At 37.2% G+C, this 17,982-nt stretch overlaps 1 protein-coding gene and 1 pseudogene across 1 annotated transcript in view; both read right to left on the reverse strand.

The window, feature by feature from the left end:
* The window catches only part of BICC1 (BicC family RNA binding protein 1), a 350,793-nt gene that overhangs the window by 201,524 nt on the left and 131,287 nt on the right, over nucleotides 1–17,982 (reverse strand). The gene's annotated exons all lie outside the window — the stretch shown is intronic.
* On the reverse strand, nucleotides 7,216–7,514 carry LOC111822140 (60S ribosomal protein L36 pseudogene; annotated as a pseudogene).

Consider the following 17,982-nt stretch of genomic DNA (forward strand, 5'->3'; position numbering starts at 1 on the left):
CCAAAAAAAAAAAAAAGGTCGAGAAGGAGAGGGTTGACATGTTGTGGGGTTGTTAACCAATGTCATAAAACAGTATGCGTACTGACTATCTAATGAGAAACTATTTGTTCTGCAAACTTTCACCTGAAGTGCAATTTTTTTTAAAAAAGTATATTGAGAGAACAAGATATATCAAAATCCCTCATGCAGATTTTTTAAATTATTAGGAGAGGGGCAGGAACACTTAGAAAACCCCTTTCATGAGGCTCAGGCACACAGAGCTTGCTGAAAACTGAGCTGGAGAATAAGGGAAGGCACCAGTCCACTCTCTATCCCACCATGAACCTATCACCAAGTAACAAGCAGCAACAGTCTACCACTGGAAGATAGGCAAAAACATAGAAAGCCCTCCTGTGACACAGGCATGCAGGGTCTGCTGAAAGCTGTGGTTAGAGCAGAAATGCCAAGAAAAGTCTCCTGCACACCATGCCTCACACTAATTTGAAGGTAGCAGCAGCTCACCAATGGAAAAATTTGAAGCCTGTGTTGCACTCAAGTTACTTACAGCAACAATAAAATTCAAAATACACTTCAGCTACTGACAATATTGACACAATTCTCTACACTAAAGGCCTGTAAGAAAAACCAGTACCCATTTAGGAGTATTAATATTATTTACCTAAGTCTTTACTCGTCTTTAATGCATAGTATCTAACATTCCATAAAAATATTACTAGACATGCAAAATAGTAAGGAAAAAAAAAACTCACTGTCAACAGATAAAATAGTCAACAAAACAGACCCAGAGATGGCCTAGACATGTTAAATATCAGACAGGACCTTTAAAATAACTGTAATTAACTCATTAAGAATCTAATTGAAAAAATGATCAATATGTATGGGAGTAGGGGGGGAGACTTCACCAGAGAAATGAAAACTATTAAAAAAAAAAAAAGAGTCAAATTAAAATGGTAGAAATGTAAAATGAAGTCACATACTGGGAAAAATATTTTTAAAACTTATCTGATAAAGGACCTGTATACAGAACTCTTACAGCTCAATAAGCAACCCAATAAAAAATTAGCAAAATTTTGAACAGACAGTTCACAAAAGAAGCTATATGAATGGTCAGTAGACACATGAAAAGATTTTCAACATCACTGGACATCAGAGAAATGCAGATATTACTACATACCCACTAGAATAGCTAACATTAAAAAGACTGACAATACCATTGTTGGAAAGAATGCGGAGCAACTGAACTCTCATACATTGCTGACGGGAATACAAAACTGCAAGGCCACTTGAAAAACAATTCGGCAATTTCTTATAAAGTGAAATAGACACTTACCATATGACCTAGCAATTCCACTCATAGGCGTTTATGCAAGAGAAATGAAAATATATGCCCACACAAAGATCTGAATGTGAATTTTACAGCAACTTCATTCCTAATAACCATAACTGGAAATGACCCAAATGTCTATCAAATAGAGAATGAATTTTAAAAACTGTAGTATATCCATAAAATAGACTACCACTCAAAGCCAAAACAATAAACTACAGATACATTCTTAAATATGTTATTGGTAAAATTTAATTTATTTTTCTAAGAACTTCTCACTTAACGATAGGTAACAACTACCACTGACACTGAAAGCTATCTAGTAACGAGAAACTGCATATTTAGTCAGAAAATAAATTATTAACCTGTCATTCTAATTACACAATGATAATGAAAACAAATTCGTAGGTGAATCCAAAAGCATAATATTAAGTAAAGGAAGACACAAAAGACTAATACTGTGTGATTCCATTTAAATGCTATTTTGGAAAAGGCTAAACTACAAGGAGAGAAAATAGATTAGTGGTTGTCAGGTGCTGGAGGTTAGGGATAGGAAATTGTTCTTTTAATTAAAACTTTTATGTAAGTGGAATTTGCAAAACCAACTACAAATTAAAATAACTTTCATTTATTTAGTCAACAAATACTGAGAGCCTACAATGTGTCAGACACTACCCTAGGTGCTAACCAAAAATGAGTTTTCTTTTAATTGCAGAAGTTCTCATTTTCAGAAAAGTAACTGATGGTAAAAAAATGGAATAACTCGTTTAATACAAGTTTTCTATATGTGATTGAATGTTATCAGCAGGAACTCTCAATACCTCTTCCATCTGCTTACCAGATTGGAAGAAAACACCCTGTACTTTCTCATGCTAGTTAATTATACATTTATTAGGATGAATCAAATGCAACTGCAATGTAAAAAAGGGGAGGAGGGGAGGAGCTCTTTCATATATTTCTAAAGGTAGGGACTTTGAAGCAAGAAAGCTGTAAAAGCAATCAGAGGTCATGTCATACCTTTCCATTGTAATACAAAATAATCACTGAGTGGATTTCTAGTCAAAATGTCTGATTTCTTTGGTGAACTTTTTCTACTTTCCAGGAGCTTTCCCAACATGCAGACTGAAGTGTGTTACTCATTTTGTAAACACAAATGATTGCTATGGAGATTGAGCTGACTTCTGGTTTTCCTATTTCTAATCCAAGTACAGCAGCAGCATTAACTAGAGGACAACACAATTCTCATTTTTAGTTAAAAGTCTTTTCTTCAACTTCCTTTTTTTATCGTTAGTGGAAACCATATGCAAGTCTTTCTAACAAGGTTTATTTCACTCAGGCACTTCAAAATGGAATATTCTTTTGTCAGAGATGCTACTTTGGATCTGTGACTGCTCCTGATAATTTTAGAAAAAAATTATAAATGTTGTGCTTTCACACTACTCTTAAGATATTGGGACTTTGAACTTTCCCAGTAGAGTATTTCCATGATCTGTGTCAGTGGTTTTCTGGCCTGAAGGGACTACCATAGTCTCTGAAGTTTTTTTCAGGTACACTAGGTGATAGGTACTACTCAATACACACGCACTAAGAAAATGGAGCTGTGCAAACATATCTCACAAAGAACCACATTACAGAAAAGACACAATGAACAGGAATTTAGAACATAAAAGACTGGCCATTTTATTCCTCACTCATAACAAAAGTTTTTAAAATTCCAAAATATGGAAGTGCTTGAAGTTAAAAAGTATAGTTTCTCTTTTTAAATTTTTTTCTCAAACTAAACTCATTTTTGTGCCTTTATTTTTCTTGATTTCACCTTTCAAAACTGTATCAAATCTTAAGGTTGTGAAATTTAATAATTCAAAGGCTCATACTTAAAAATCCAAATTATATCATTTAAAATTATAAATTTAATAATACTTAATCCAACTTTTTTAAGTGAAATTTACTTAAAGCACTCAGTTACCCTCCAACTGACTTCAGATATTTTCCACTATGCAAGTGATTATCTAAGATAAACTGGTGCCTTAAAAACTTTGAAGAATATACTTGTGCCAACAAATGAGCAAAACCTGAACAACACATATGTAGGTAACCCTATATCTTTATTTTAATTGTTTAAACCTAAACACATTGTCAGTGATAGCAACCAACTTTACAATCTTCAGAAAATGAAAAACAGATGAAACATCTTAGATGATCATGAATCACACAGTAATGGAACTTAGCTTCAGATGACTCCTGGAAATTATTCTGACTATAATCAGTTTTGGTGCTTTGATTTTTATAATCTATGCTAATGGCTCCTTACCACTTCTTCCTCCAGTTTTCCTAAAGGAGGTAGGATTGGGCTAGGGATGCCTGACCTCTTTAAAATATCATTTCCAAACACCATAAGCAAGGGACGTGGGATCATCTTCAAATCAATGCTTCTGAATTCAGTGAAGAAGCAGAGGAAGGGAAGCATGAGAAAACTTCAGAGACTGTAGGAAAAATCCAAACTCAGTATCCAAGCCTTTTAAAAATCATAAATTTGAAGAGAAGAATCTCCCCTTTAAAAAATGCAATTGCACCAGGTTGTTACTAATATACCAGATCATCCCATTTTGGAAAACACTGTCTGACCACCAACAAAAGAAATGGCAAACATTAGAATAAAATCCAACTATCCACAACCTCTACCACTCATCTGTCAATTTGTCATACTATGGTGGCTTCTATGTTGTGATGTTGGAAACTATGCCATCAGTATCTCAAATTCCAGCAGGTTAACAGGTTGCAGCCAAGCTTCCAGACTAAGACAGACTAGGAAGAACAGCCTCAGGATCTACTTCTGAAAATTAGCCAATGAAAACCCTATGGATCACAGAATATTGTCCAAGAATTCAACACACTTACTTTGGACTCATCATCAGAAGGGACCAATTCTGGAGGAAGATACCATATTTGGTAAAGTGGAGGGCCAGCGAAGGCGAGGAAAACCCTCGATGAGATGGACTGACCCAATGGCCACAACAATGGACTCAAACATACCATCAACCACGAAAACCAGAACCAGGCAACATTTTGTTCTATTATACATAAGGTCTCCATGAGTCAGAGCTGACTTAACAGCAATTAACAACAACATCATCCACAACCCACTACAGTCACAGTAAGAATTTACCTCTATTCAACATATGGGAGAAATTGACAAATTATAAAAAGAGAAGCTAATATCAAGGATATATTTTTCTTAAATCTCAACTACTTCATGAAAAAGCACAGGTGTGATGAACTATTTTTTAAATATATGCTTGGTAAAATGCTAAATACAGAGGTTCTCTACCTTGGCATCACATTATAATCACCCAGAGACCTCTTTCTTTCCCTTCTCTTCCCTTCCTCTCCTCCTAGGATGAAAATGTCAAAGTCTTAGGAAGTTGGTCCTTGAGGGCAAGGAAGTACCATGCAGAGGTATCAGCTGTAATGTGCCTGGCAGCTGTGAGAGGGGAGCAGATGGGAGAACACAAAGGTAGCAGAGTTAGAATTCTGGTTACATTAATCACAATTAATCAATCATAAAATTAATACACTGAGGATAATGGGAGCCAGGTTTCTCACTTTGAGATAAGCAAAGGTTAGAAAGAACACTGCACTACTGAGTTAGAATTCAAGTAAATTAATTTTTTTTTAGTTATAAATACACAGACACAGACATAGTTATAGATATACACATATGTATGTATGTAGTAAGGACACAATACTTAAGTGCCTGGCTGCTACCCAGAAGGTCAGAGGTTCGAACACACGAGGGAGAAAAGACCTGGTGATATGCTCCCATAAAGATTACAGTCTAGGAAACCCTATGAGGCAGTTCTACTCTGTCCTATAGGGTCACTATGAGTTAGAATTGACTGGATAGTACACAATAACGATGTATGTAGGTCTTTCTGCTGAGTGGGCCTAGAAGTAACGACACCTGAGTGGCAATGAGCCCAATGAAATCCAGATTATGGTGTCTAATTACCATCCTCCACTCAAAGAAATGAGGACTTGGGCTGGGGCAGAGAAAGTAAAAGATAAGCCTGGAACATCCTGTTGTGCCAGAAAGTAGGACAATACTCAAGGAATGATGGGAACATGTCAAAAGAACACAGGAGCCAGTTTAAAAGGGCTCCTATGGGCCAAATCTGGGATAATCTGAGCATCAAAATAAATAATGAGATTATCAGATTAAAACTCATTGAACAAAATGGGAATCCATGAACTAATATTAATATAAATAAATGAATAAATTGATAAATAGTGCAGAAAAGAAAGCTCTTCCTTATAATAGAATACCAATAAGTAAATGAAGATGGAATAACGAAAATTAATTGCCACTTGGCAACTATCAGAGTGGTAGTCTAACAAGGAAGGAGCTGATAATGAATGTTAAGATGTGGGTAGAAATTTGATGAAGAACAGGATACTGGCATTATATGGAATATCTCACAAAATACTAATTAAATACACAGGGGATAACGGTGACTTTATAGTGGAGAAACAGCATTCACAAGCTCGACCAGATGATCATAGTTAACCATCACCAGTGTTGGGACAGACTGACACAGTTCGTCTCCCGATGTGACGCACTGAGAAGAGCACAGCATCACTTCTACCAAGAACACATGGCCTGAGTCTGATCTGGAGTAAACACGATGGTCTCGGTTGGGGTCATCGTACAGAATGAAAGGCCTGTCAAGGACATGAGAAATAGGGAAAAGACGGAACAATGGGTTCCATACTGAAGAAGACTGGTGGGACATGACAACTAAATTCAACAAGTGTTCTATACGATCCTGGACCAGAAAGGAAAAAGAGACATACATTGTCGGGCCATCTGGTAAAATTTGAATGGGTTGGTGGATTGGATGATAGTTCTGTACCAATATTGATTTCCTGATTGATAATAGACTTCCCTTACTTTCCCATCTTCCCCTACACTCTTTTCCTTTCCCCTCCCAACATGGAGATGCTGACATGCAAGAAAGTGGGGCAGTAAATGGGATAAGGCCAAGGAAGAGGGGTAGCTGGGGGTAGGAGACACGGAGGTAAAGGGAGGAGGTGGTTACACTGGAGTGGTAATTATAAATATGTATGTAGGAGAGTGTCCTTCTTTTGTGAAGGTGCACACACTGTAGTACTTAGGGATTATAGAGCATAATGTTAGAAAACTATACAGACTGATTGATAGATAAAGAGGGTGAGAAATTCAGTAAAATATTAATTGGGAATCTGGGCAAAAGGAATGCAGTAGTTCTTTGCAAGATTTTTGTAGGTCAGAAGTTAGTTTAAAATAAAAAATACTAAGTAAGATCATCTGGGAGCTTTTTTAAAATCCCAATACCCAAGCTTCCCCTCAAAGTAAATCTTTGAGGCATGGGGACCAGGGATCTGTATTTAACACTTCAAGGAGAATCCAAAGTTGATAACCACCAACTTACCACTCTATGATATACAGTATTTGCTCCATAAATGGCTGATATTTGCATAACCTTACATGTCTGTATGCAAAACATAATTCTGCATGTTGGGAATTATTTTTTAAAATTAACTGTGACCTATCTTAGGCAGCAAAGATACAATGCAAGTACTGAGGTCTATATTACTATTAGCAGAGAAAGTACAGAAAAGATAGTAAGTAAAACATTAATAATGATGGGATAAGAATGCAAATTATCACAAACACTACTTGCTTATAGGATCCTCTAGAAATTACAAGTATCAATTTAAATAGGAAGCAAAAAGAAGCAAACGTAACTGACAGCTATCTGTCTTGTGCCAAATGTTTTTTGTTTTTGCTTGCTTGTTTGTTTTTGTCTTCTGGAAAGGCTTTATTATATTACGGGGGTTGGGGGCAGAAGTATTCAGTCCTTCTTGACCTTCCTCATGTTGGCCAGGACACTGCACAGTTCCTCTCGCTTCCTCTTGGTGCGGATGTGTATCCTCACTCTTTACTTGATGAACTTGAGGGCTGCTTGTCCTTGGAGACCTTGAACAGCTCCATGGCATGCTCCTATACGGTGGGAAACCGCACACCTCCTGGATCATATCCCGCTTGAACTTAGTACGCTTGGTGGTGGTGGCTGTGCCTTGGCTTGCTCATGTTCTTGGTCATCTTGTGACCCTTGTTGAGGTCCGTGGCCATGGGGTAGCGCACAGCCATGGATGCTGTGGCAAAGGGCTGCCAAATGGTTTTTAAAGTGGTCTTTTAAAACTTAAGTTTTGGTGATTTCTTTACTGAAAAAAGAGAATTTATATAAAGTAAACTGAACCTACAAAAACTGTCTCTATGTTCAGAGAATATTTCCCTCTTTGTTCAAGATCTTATACCTCTTCCAGTTTTTTTCCTCTCTTGTACTTTTGAAAATGGCTGAAAATTCACCTTCGTATTAAGATACAGTCAGAAACAACTTAAAGGTTCATAGCTTGGGGACAACTTGAGTAATTTATGCTGCATCCATACAATGTAATAATATGTAATATGCAGGGGAAGAAAAAATGAGGGTGATCTTTATATACCCAACTGGTATAAGTTCCAAGATCTATTGTTTAAAATAACAACAAAAACAAGAACAAGGCAAGTTGCAAAACAATGTATACAGTATACTACCATTTGTGTAAACAGGAAATGTATGTGTGCCTATGTGTGTGGTATGTGTACACGTTTACCTATACAAAAACTATCTCTGGAATAATACAAAAGATACTGGTAACATTGATTACATGCTGGGAAGGAAAGAAGAATGAAGAACTTTAAACTGTATAACCCTTTTGTATATTTTGAATCCTAAATCCTATAAATATATTTTAAAAAATTAAATTCACATGTAAATAAAAACAATTTTACCTTCAGGAAACTGCCCTACAACTAAGGTAACTGTCATTCCTCCAAACCTCTTCAACTCTTCTCCATAATCACTGTGTACATTTAAGTGAATGCCCCTTCACTCACAGGAATGTTCACTCATTCAATAGTATTAAGTTCCTACTGTGACATGCAAAACCTACCACAGTGCATATTCCCCTGGAATATACAAAAAAAAAAAAAAAAAAAGAGGAAGACGAAGAAGCAATCTCTGCCTTGATAGTCTGCTTGCTATCTGGATATAGCACATCTGTTAATGCAGTGCAGTGCAAATGCAAACGAAAAGCCCAATGAGCAATACACGATATACTACACTGAGCACTTTGTAAGACCGTGATCATTTCCAGCTCCCAGTGATCAGGGAAGATTTCATGAAAAAGATCCCAGTTGAGTTGGTCTTTGACGGACAATGCATCAACAGGCAAAAACAGGGACAGAAGAGCATTCAAGTTGATGGAATGGAATAAGCAAGCTGGATTTGGGGAGGAGCAGCAGCCCATTTTGGCAACAGTAAGAGGCTAATATAGAGAAGCTGAGACAGACGAGGCTGGAAAGTAAAATTCGTGCAGAAGGCGGAGGCTCTTAAATTATCACCCAGCCCAGGGTCAGTGTGTAGTACATAACAGATGTTCAATAATGTTCAACCATAGTCAACATTATACATTTTCTTTGTGCTCTGATGAAACTAACCATCAGTGGTTCACTGAAGTTTGGCTGGAAGTAGGCCTGATAGACCATGGAAGTGTCATCTATTTTAATTCTTTCAGCTGGTTGGTGAAGACTTGATGAAATTGATAGAGTTATACTCTCAGATTAAAGAACTTAATAAAAGTTCTTAAAGACAAAACTTATTAGAACCTCTGTGATTCAAAAGATGATGTTTTCTTACTGAGGTCAAAATCTGTACAGGCTAAACATGTACTCGCTGGAATAAAGTAAGAGCAACAGCACTTTTTCAAGGATGCAGAGTACTCTGATTCGAACAAGACCTGTGGCTTAAACAAAAGGTAAGTGAAAACTTCAACATTTTTCCATGCTGGACTACTATGAGGTCAAACTTCACATATTTTGAAGAAATGGCTGAACTACGTTTTGGTGGAAATAAAGCCACCCTTTTAGAAGAGAGGTGCACAGTTGGATGACTATGAAAGGGGCTTTAAATTCCTGCTACTGCCTTTGTTGTGCACAATCCTAGTGTGAGTGTGATTTATTGAGCTTTTGTCCCATCAGAGGGCTCAGTTTCGAAAAGAATGAAAACAAACCAAACCCACCTAGTTGATGCAATATTCTGGAATTTTGGCAACAACTCCATGAATCCCAAAACTATTTCTGCCTACTTGACCAAAATCAGGGCAGTGTTTTTGTTTGCCCAACTCAATGAAAATGCATTCTCTTTTGCGAAATATGACAGCTACCATGAGCAGAACTATCCAAAGGTATTCATTTTGACTAATTATATTCCACATTTTAAAGAACAACTTTTTAAATATTACATTCTCATTTACTTTATTTAAAAAAAAAGAATGATTAGCTCTAAGTCAATAGCTACGTACAACTGTGCAAATAAAATCTATTACTCTGTTTTCTAAATGTCTTTTTTATTTGAAGTTAAAATCCTTATTATACAAAGCCAGGAAGTCTTAGAGTATGTAACGTGGTTATCAAGGAAACCTCCACATGCAAAAATGTCTAATTATGAAGGCTCCCACTAATAGTAAAGACTGATTTGAAGGAAAAAGAGAAAGGACTAACATTTCCCAAGCTCCAACTATTTGATAAACACACTGCTTGTTTTCTCCTAATACACATTCAGGATATGTTTAAGAATTCTATAACAAAATACATAAAGAGTCAAGCTATATTCTGCCAGGCAGTAGCAATATTAACACCTCTCTCTCAAAAAAAAGTCATGAAAAAATATTTAGCAAGGTGGTACTCTAAAGTCTCCTCCAACTCTAAAATTTTATGTCTATAAAATTAAAAAAATAATAATCCCAAGGTAAATTACCAAGTTATTATATAGTTGACAATTTTAAATAGATAATACTATAAAATTCCAAGTAAAAATAATAAACATGTACTGCATGTCTACCATGGGTATATTAAAACTCACCAAGAACATGACTATGAATAGGCAACCTTTCTGGAAATGACTATAACCATACGTGCATATACATGTGTATGTACAACCATTTCTTTGATTTGCTTTACTACAACTTGACTCTCATACACTCAGGTTTATGAAGACAACAAAGAACTGTGGATACTGGGTATGAAGCCCCAGTCACTATGCTAAGAGACAACAATGAGGGTCCATGGACTTCCATGTTAATTCAGCTATTGCTATGGGTCAAGCACCTCAAAGCTTAGGAAACCAAAGCTTCTACGTACAAAAGTTACCAGTACCAGTTGTTGTTGAGTCAGTTCCGACTCATGGCAACCATATGCGTGTCAGAGTAGAACTGTGCTCTATAGGATTTTCAATAGCTGATTTTTTCAGAAGTAGATCACTAGGTCTTTCCTCTGAAATGTCTCTGGATGGACTCAAACCTCTATCTTTCAGTCAGCAGTGAAGCATGTTAATCGTTTCCACCACCCAGGTACTATACTTATAAAAGTATGGTGGTAAGTTATCTTTTTAAGGTCCTACTTTAATTGCACTTCGAAAATCACAGAACTTAACATCTTGTAGAATTGTCATGTTCATCTAGTTTAGCTCCTTCATTTTATAGTGAGATACGAAACTTAGAAAAATGACTTCTCAAAGGAATGAAGCTAATTAATAGGTCTCTTGCTTCTCAGTATCAATGTCTTCTACTCCCCTTTTCTCTTCTGAACTGTTCAGTATGAATTTTACATATGCTTTTTATTCCATTTGCTTAACTGGATTTGGAACGGTCCACTGGTTGGTTCCTTAAAATTATTATCAATTTACTCTATTGAGTAATTAACAGGACCTTTCAACCATCTTAATCTGTAATCTCAAGAAAAATTCACTTTAATCTTGGTCATGTCTACCTTCGCCAAACCTAGAAAAAGATTTCAAAGTCTGTAGAAAAGCTGTGGTCTCCTCTTCCACTATATATTTGGGGACATAACTTATTTTCAACCACAACCACTATTTTAGGCAACAGATTTAAAAAAAAAAAGTCTAAAGCTTTAATAACACATGATATGCTTACTTAGCAACAGCACTCTGGATAAATTTATTTCAGCATGAGGATTTGGGGTGTCTTAGAAAACACTTATGAAACAAAAGCACCAAATAAAGAACAAAGAGAATCCCAGAAGGAAAATTAGGGTAGGAGAATAACAAAGCCGAGGGCAGGACTAGAATACAGAAAATCATCTTAAATGGTCACCACTATAGTCTGCAAATTTGACTCCTGATTCCCTCAAGCAAAGATAGAAACCACATTCATACAGGATTCACAGGGTTCAGTTTTTCAGGTTTGGTAATATTAAGATCTGCGAGCAATTTCCCCAGTGGTTTCTCCTGAAGAGTCCAGTCTGTGATGTGGTGGATGATGCCACAGTGCTGGCATGTGATGGGTCTTGTCTGCTCACAGTCTCTCAATACAGGCTGATGGATAGCGCCAAATAACGGAGAGACAGACAACCCATCTCACTCGGCCCAGGGAGTACATGCGAGGAGGGCGAAAATCCTTCTTAGAGAACTGGTCCGATTTCATTCCGACTCCCAGAAAAATGGGCTATTGAGGCCACAAAGCTTAGAGCCTGGTCACAATCACTGTAGCCTGGAGAGTGTTCAACGCAGTCATTCCTCATCGCCTGCAAAAGTACTATGTAAACTAGGGGTGGGGAGGGAGCCCAGTAATTTTTTGGTCTCTAGAAGGCATGATTTAACAAACTCTAACAGAAGTTCTGCCATTAACATTTGTTCTTCTCCATGGCATCTTATAAATATTCAAGGACTAACTGCAGCTGGTTTCATCTTTTCCTGCTGAGACATCTTTTAGTCTTATTTATATTTTTTAACAAGGGGGAGTTCCAGGTTGATTTTGAAAGCGTATAAAAAGATATGGGGCTGAGTTTTATTAAAAAGAAATTATAAACCAAGGAAGAATTAATGAATATGGTACACTACACTGTACGTAATAAATGCAGTAATAAACAAATCTGATTTAGCAAAGTAAGTCATCTCAATAAAACCTGCTCTGGGATAGCTTGAGGTCTGGAATTAGAACTCCCAATGACTGCTTTTTAGCAGTGACTACAAAGAGTACAGCCAATGTTCCAGGGATGACAGGCACAATCCATGGAAGAAAGGGTCATCCTGGTTGGACTGCAAACCCTTCACACAGTCCAAACATCTGAAGGCTGATATAACCAGCTCACAAAGGAACACTTATTTGTTAAAGGTATAAACGTGAACTTCACCATCACTTCTTTCAACTGTGCTTCCTGGAATCCTTCTTGAACATCTGTTAACATTAAGATTCAACAATCTTCTGGTCACTTTTAGTTTTTGAAACTCAGTCCAGTGCAGTGTAACACTCCAATCTCATAACCAATTCAAAATTAACCTCACTACTAGACTTATAGTTCAGGAAACTCAGAGTGGGGTGGGAGGAGGGAGACAGAAGCAGAGAGAGAGAATGCATACTGGGAATGGAGGTGCTCTTCCGGGCTCTAGATTATCTACTTAGTAGGCAGTGACTAGCTTTTTTTAAAAATGAAGCAGAAGAGAAAAGAATTGAAAAATATGGCGCAGCACGTGTACACAGACTGTGAGCAGCTAAAGCTGCAAAGCACCACGCCTTCCTAAAGCAGACCACTTAAGCCATGGTGGAGAGTGCCTCAGTCAAAAGCTCTGGCACTGCCCTTAGCTATGCCCTAATGACTTGCTGAAAATGAAGGTTTTTGCTTTGTTTCAAATGCAGTTGATTGTGCATGTGTATTTCTGAAAACTTTTTCAAATTAAAACTGGACATGAAGATCTAGTTGATCAAGATACCAGATCAAGTTAAAATGAAACTCAGTATGTCATAAAGCTGGAAAAAAATGTTGTGGTTTCTAGAAAACACATTGCTAAATTCAGTGTATTCTCTGAACAGTTTACAACACTTATAAAATCCGTCTATCATGGCAATGCATGTCAACTTTTCTCTGTAATTCTGGTCAAAGCTAAACACCAAAGGGAGCTGGTGAAAACTTTTGCTAGTTCCATGTTTTCAGAACTGTGCTCCTCTCCTATGACCACATACACACATGATTTTTTTGTTTTGTTTTGTTTTTTGAGAAAGCTTTCCTCAAATCCCTTAAGCACACATGTTTGTAAGGGTAAGGGATAGTCCTTTACACCCCATCAACAAGATAGAAAAGCACTTCTGAACAGCCAAAGTGAGTTCTGTGACTTGGAAAAGTCATGTTTTCCAAGTTCTGGCAAACCAAAAGACACAGATTATTGTGAAGATGATGGTTTTCAGGAGTGTGGAAAATCACCTTGGGGATAAAACACTCCTTCAGTCTTTGATACTATATCCACTATGATTCATTTCTCTGGATTCCAGGTAACTAGTGTCTTATGGTATTAAAACACTTCCTAAAATAATAAACTACCTTTAAGCTCTTCCAAATTTCTGAAATAAGCTTGCAGCCAAGGATTTCTGATTCTCTAAAGCAGCAAAGGGGTTTGACATTCATGCTATTTCCTAAAACAACACATTTGCTTTATGAACTAAATTTCTTATAGGAAGATCAACACTTATTTTAGGTAAATATTCAATGTTTAATTCCACTTTTCTCATTAAATGAAACATTTTCACATTTTTTTAAAGGGAGAATGATTAAGTGACCCCATGGTCACTAAGTAGGATATTGTGAATCTATATTTACGAACGTGAAAGGTGAACATGATGGATATAAACACCAGAATACAGAGTAAAAACCAATATAATAAAATTATGTATGTAGATATATCTATCTAGATGATGACTAGAAAGATGTTTCCAAAATGTACACTGTAACTTTTGGAAGGGCACTTGGCTGCTCTTTACTTTCTACTCTGTACTTTTCTGTACACTTTTTTTCAATGAGTATGTAACATTTTTCACTTAAGGAAAAAAAAAGGATATTTTTTCCAAATAGAACATTAATCTCTGAAAGGAAACATTTTCTGTTATATTTAAAAATAGCACATAAACCCTTAAACAGATTGTGGTATTTCATAAAAGCCAAAAAAAAAAAAAAAATTTGGGAGCAAGCAGACAGAGAGAGCATATGTCCCCCAACTGCAGCACCACCTGTTGTATTTTTCACAAGAGAATCTCCCATGGTCTAAAATAGTTTCTGCCATAATTTCTACTATGCACTTCCTAAGAGGTTCTATGTAAGAGGCACACAGATGCCATGCTAGTCTCAGTCAAAATGTTCTAGACACCTGAAGCTGGATAAAAAGGACTGTCAGCAATGAGAGTTTATACATGTAGAAGGAAGTCCATTTTTACAGTAATCAACGATAGCCTAATTTCTATGAGGAGCCCTGGTGGCTTAGTGGTTAAGAGCTCGGCTGCTAACCAAAAGGTCGGCAGTTGGAATCCACCAACCACTCCTTGGAAACCCTATGGGGCAGTTCTACTCTGTCCTATAGGGTTGCTACGCATCAGAATCAACTTGATGGCAATAGGTTGGGTTTGGTTCTGGTTTAATTCCATGTGATGAATATTCACACAGATTAATGCAGGCAGCCTGCAGAGCTGAAAGTCTTTTTTTTTTTTCTTTTTTGGTGAAACCAGAAGCCTTTTAAAAGGGTATATGATAGTCATACCTCACTAGAAAACATGGTAAAGCTAATGATGTTACTGTACTGTGGAGAATTTTAGCCTAGATAAATAGTAGATTATTCACTCATATTAGAGATCAAGGCCAATTATTTCAGATTCTTCTTATTATCCCAACTGTGCATGTCTACTCTATTTGAGAGGCTGAAAGTCATATTTATCAGCATTTTACCCCCAATATGAATGACTCATTTAAAAGGTGTTGTCTTTTAAACATGTATCCTTCTGAATTAGTCTGAATTCCCCACCTAACAGTAAATAAATGACATAGTCATTTCTTAGGAAAAGTTGGCCTAGAGAGGCAGTATAAAAACAAAATGATATGTAAATGGACAGGTCTATGGTTAAACAGTTCTTTTCTAAAAAGCTCTGCACATCTAATCACTATTAAAGAAGAACCACTTCCTCAGTTTTGTTAGAACTGGTCCAAATTCATCTAGAAAAGTTATATAAGTAAAGCACTGGTCATAACTGAGGATGTGAAAGTTTTGTTCATTTGCCAGAGGAAAGAGAAAGATACAATAAGTCAGCACATAAAAAAACTCAAAAACCAAACTCATTGCCATTGAGTCGATTCTGACTCATGGTGACTCCATGTGTTACAGAGCAGAACTGCTCCATAGTGTTTTCTTGGCTGTGATCTTCACAGAGCAGATTGCCAGATCTTTCCTCCGTGGTGCTGCTGGATTGGTTTGAACTGCTAATTTTTAGGTTAGTAGTTGAGCACAAACCATCTGTGCCACCCAGGGACAGCTAGCCAGCATATACTCAGCAGGAAAATCAGTAATCAGAAAGACCACCAAACGAAAAGGCAACTGCTTCTGGCAATCTGATGAAAGTTGTTTTCTTTATATGGTTTCTATTCACCTTTGAGGCAGTTCAAATGATCTGGCCCACAACCCTTGACAATGTTCCCTTACCCAAAGTCAATCAACTGGCCTCCTGGGAAAGAAAGTTTAACTTCACTACTGCCTCAGAATGCTGATGGGATTACTGGCAAAATTAGTCAGTATTCAAAGTTCAAACAGTAATAAAGTTTACTACTTTTTGAGCCAGGATCACAAAACTTAAATTGAGAAACCAGCCAGGTTGGACACTTGCGTAATGTCCTTTGTGTTTGTTGAAGTCTGCCTAGCAACTACTGGCAATTTTTGAAAGCACGTTCATCCTGGAAAAATAAATACGTGCCAAAATGCCAATACGGTTCTAACTGCATACCTTTTCCCTCTTTAAAATTTATCATTGGCTTCCCTACCTTGACCAAAGGTACAACAAATTGTGTGTGTCTGTGTATAGGTTTCCCTTCTGTCCATATAAAGGAAATGCTTTGTTTAAACACAGATAAACCTTTTAGAATGTGCCATGATACTACCTGATGAGCTTCTGTTGTTATTAAGAATTGACATTTAAAAGTAACTTTGCCTCTGACCTAAAAAATATATAGGCATATTAAAGATACTTTTGAACATACACTAAACTATCAAAATGATGGAAGGAGATCATCTATGCATTGTTTTCCAACTTCAAGTTTTAATCAAGAGGTCGTGGTAAAAATATTATCAGATTTCAAACTTCTGTAATTAGATTATTTTTCTCTTTTTGTAAGACTGCCCTTCCTGACAACGTTAGCCAAATTAAATTCAATTATATTTTCAAAACTCACGGATACTTAAAATTCAAAGCAAGAAAATACTTGCTCTTATCTAGTTTCTCCAATCACTTTAATGTGGCCCTGAATGTCAACTCAATGGAGTCGTAAAGGCAGCCAGCTGAGGAATTCCAGCAGCATGCAGGCAACACACATGGTGCTAAACCAAAAACAGAGGCTTCCCAGGCCAGAGGACGGGGTCGATTTCTGTGCTCCACAGGCTAAGATGAGAAAAGGCTGCTCCCTGGGTTTTAAGGGCTTCAGCTCAAAAGAGCTCACCTATCTTCCTCACGCAATGACTTCTTGGTCTCAGGTAACAGAATCAGCGTAAGATGCGCAGGCGGTAATAGCCATGTGAATCTGGCCAAGTTAGTCAAATTCTCTGAGCCAATTTCCTCTTTGCTAAAATAAGAATAAGGCTACAGGATTTCTGTGAGGCTTAAGAGATCTCCTCTACAGCAAGCCCCTTAGTGCAATGCCTGACACCGTCAGTACTTGGAAAATAGTAGCTGTGTGTTTTAAGTGGTACTACTGGTATTTTTAGAATTATTAGTAATACTAAAACCAAATATTATTATAAAAGTTAAATAACCACCTTATCTAACTCAGCTGGGAGAAATAATACCCATGGAGGATTGTTTGACAGTTATATTGCTCATCCTAGATATACTAAATTTTTAACTTTTGTAAAATTAATTTAACTCATACTAGCACATAATATGGAGCCCTGTGGTAAGAGCTTGGCTGCTAACCAAAAGGTCAGCAGTTCAAATTCACCAGCCACTCCTTGGAAACCCTATGGGGCAGTTCTACTCTGTCCTACCGGGTCACTATCAGTTGGAATTGACTCGACAACAATGGGTTTTGGGGTTTTTAGCACATAATAAAAAGCAACTACATATTATTTCCTACACGGGCAGTCACCGGGTTACGGACAAGATCCGTGCCTAGTTGTGTCTTTAAGTTTGAATTTGTAGGTAAGTCGGAACAGGTGCATATGGTTCTTATTTAGCCTTACTCCATGCAAGAACCAGGGACCCTGATGGCACAGTGGTGAAAGCAATCGATTGCTAACCAAAAGGTCGGTGGTTTGAAACCACCAGCGGCTCCCTGTGTGAAAGATCTGGCAGTCTACTTCTGTAGAGGTATACTGCCTTGGAAACCCTATGGGGTCGCTTGATGGCAGTGGGTTTTTTGGTTTAGTGCATTGGAAACCCTATGGGGTCGCTTGATGGCAGTGGGTTTTTTGGTTTAGTGCAAGAAAAGGCTCAAAGCCTTTTCAATGATTTAAAAGCTGCACGTGCAGCAAGGGAAA

Source organism: Trichechus manatus, unplaced genomic scaffold (genome assembly GCF_000243295.1).
Source record: "Trichechus manatus latirostris isolate Lorelei unplaced genomic scaffold, TriManLat1.0 scaffold00007, whole genome shotgun sequence".
Classification (NCBI taxonomy): Eukaryota; Metazoa; Chordata; class Mammalia; order Sirenia; family Trichechidae; genus Trichechus; species Trichechus manatus.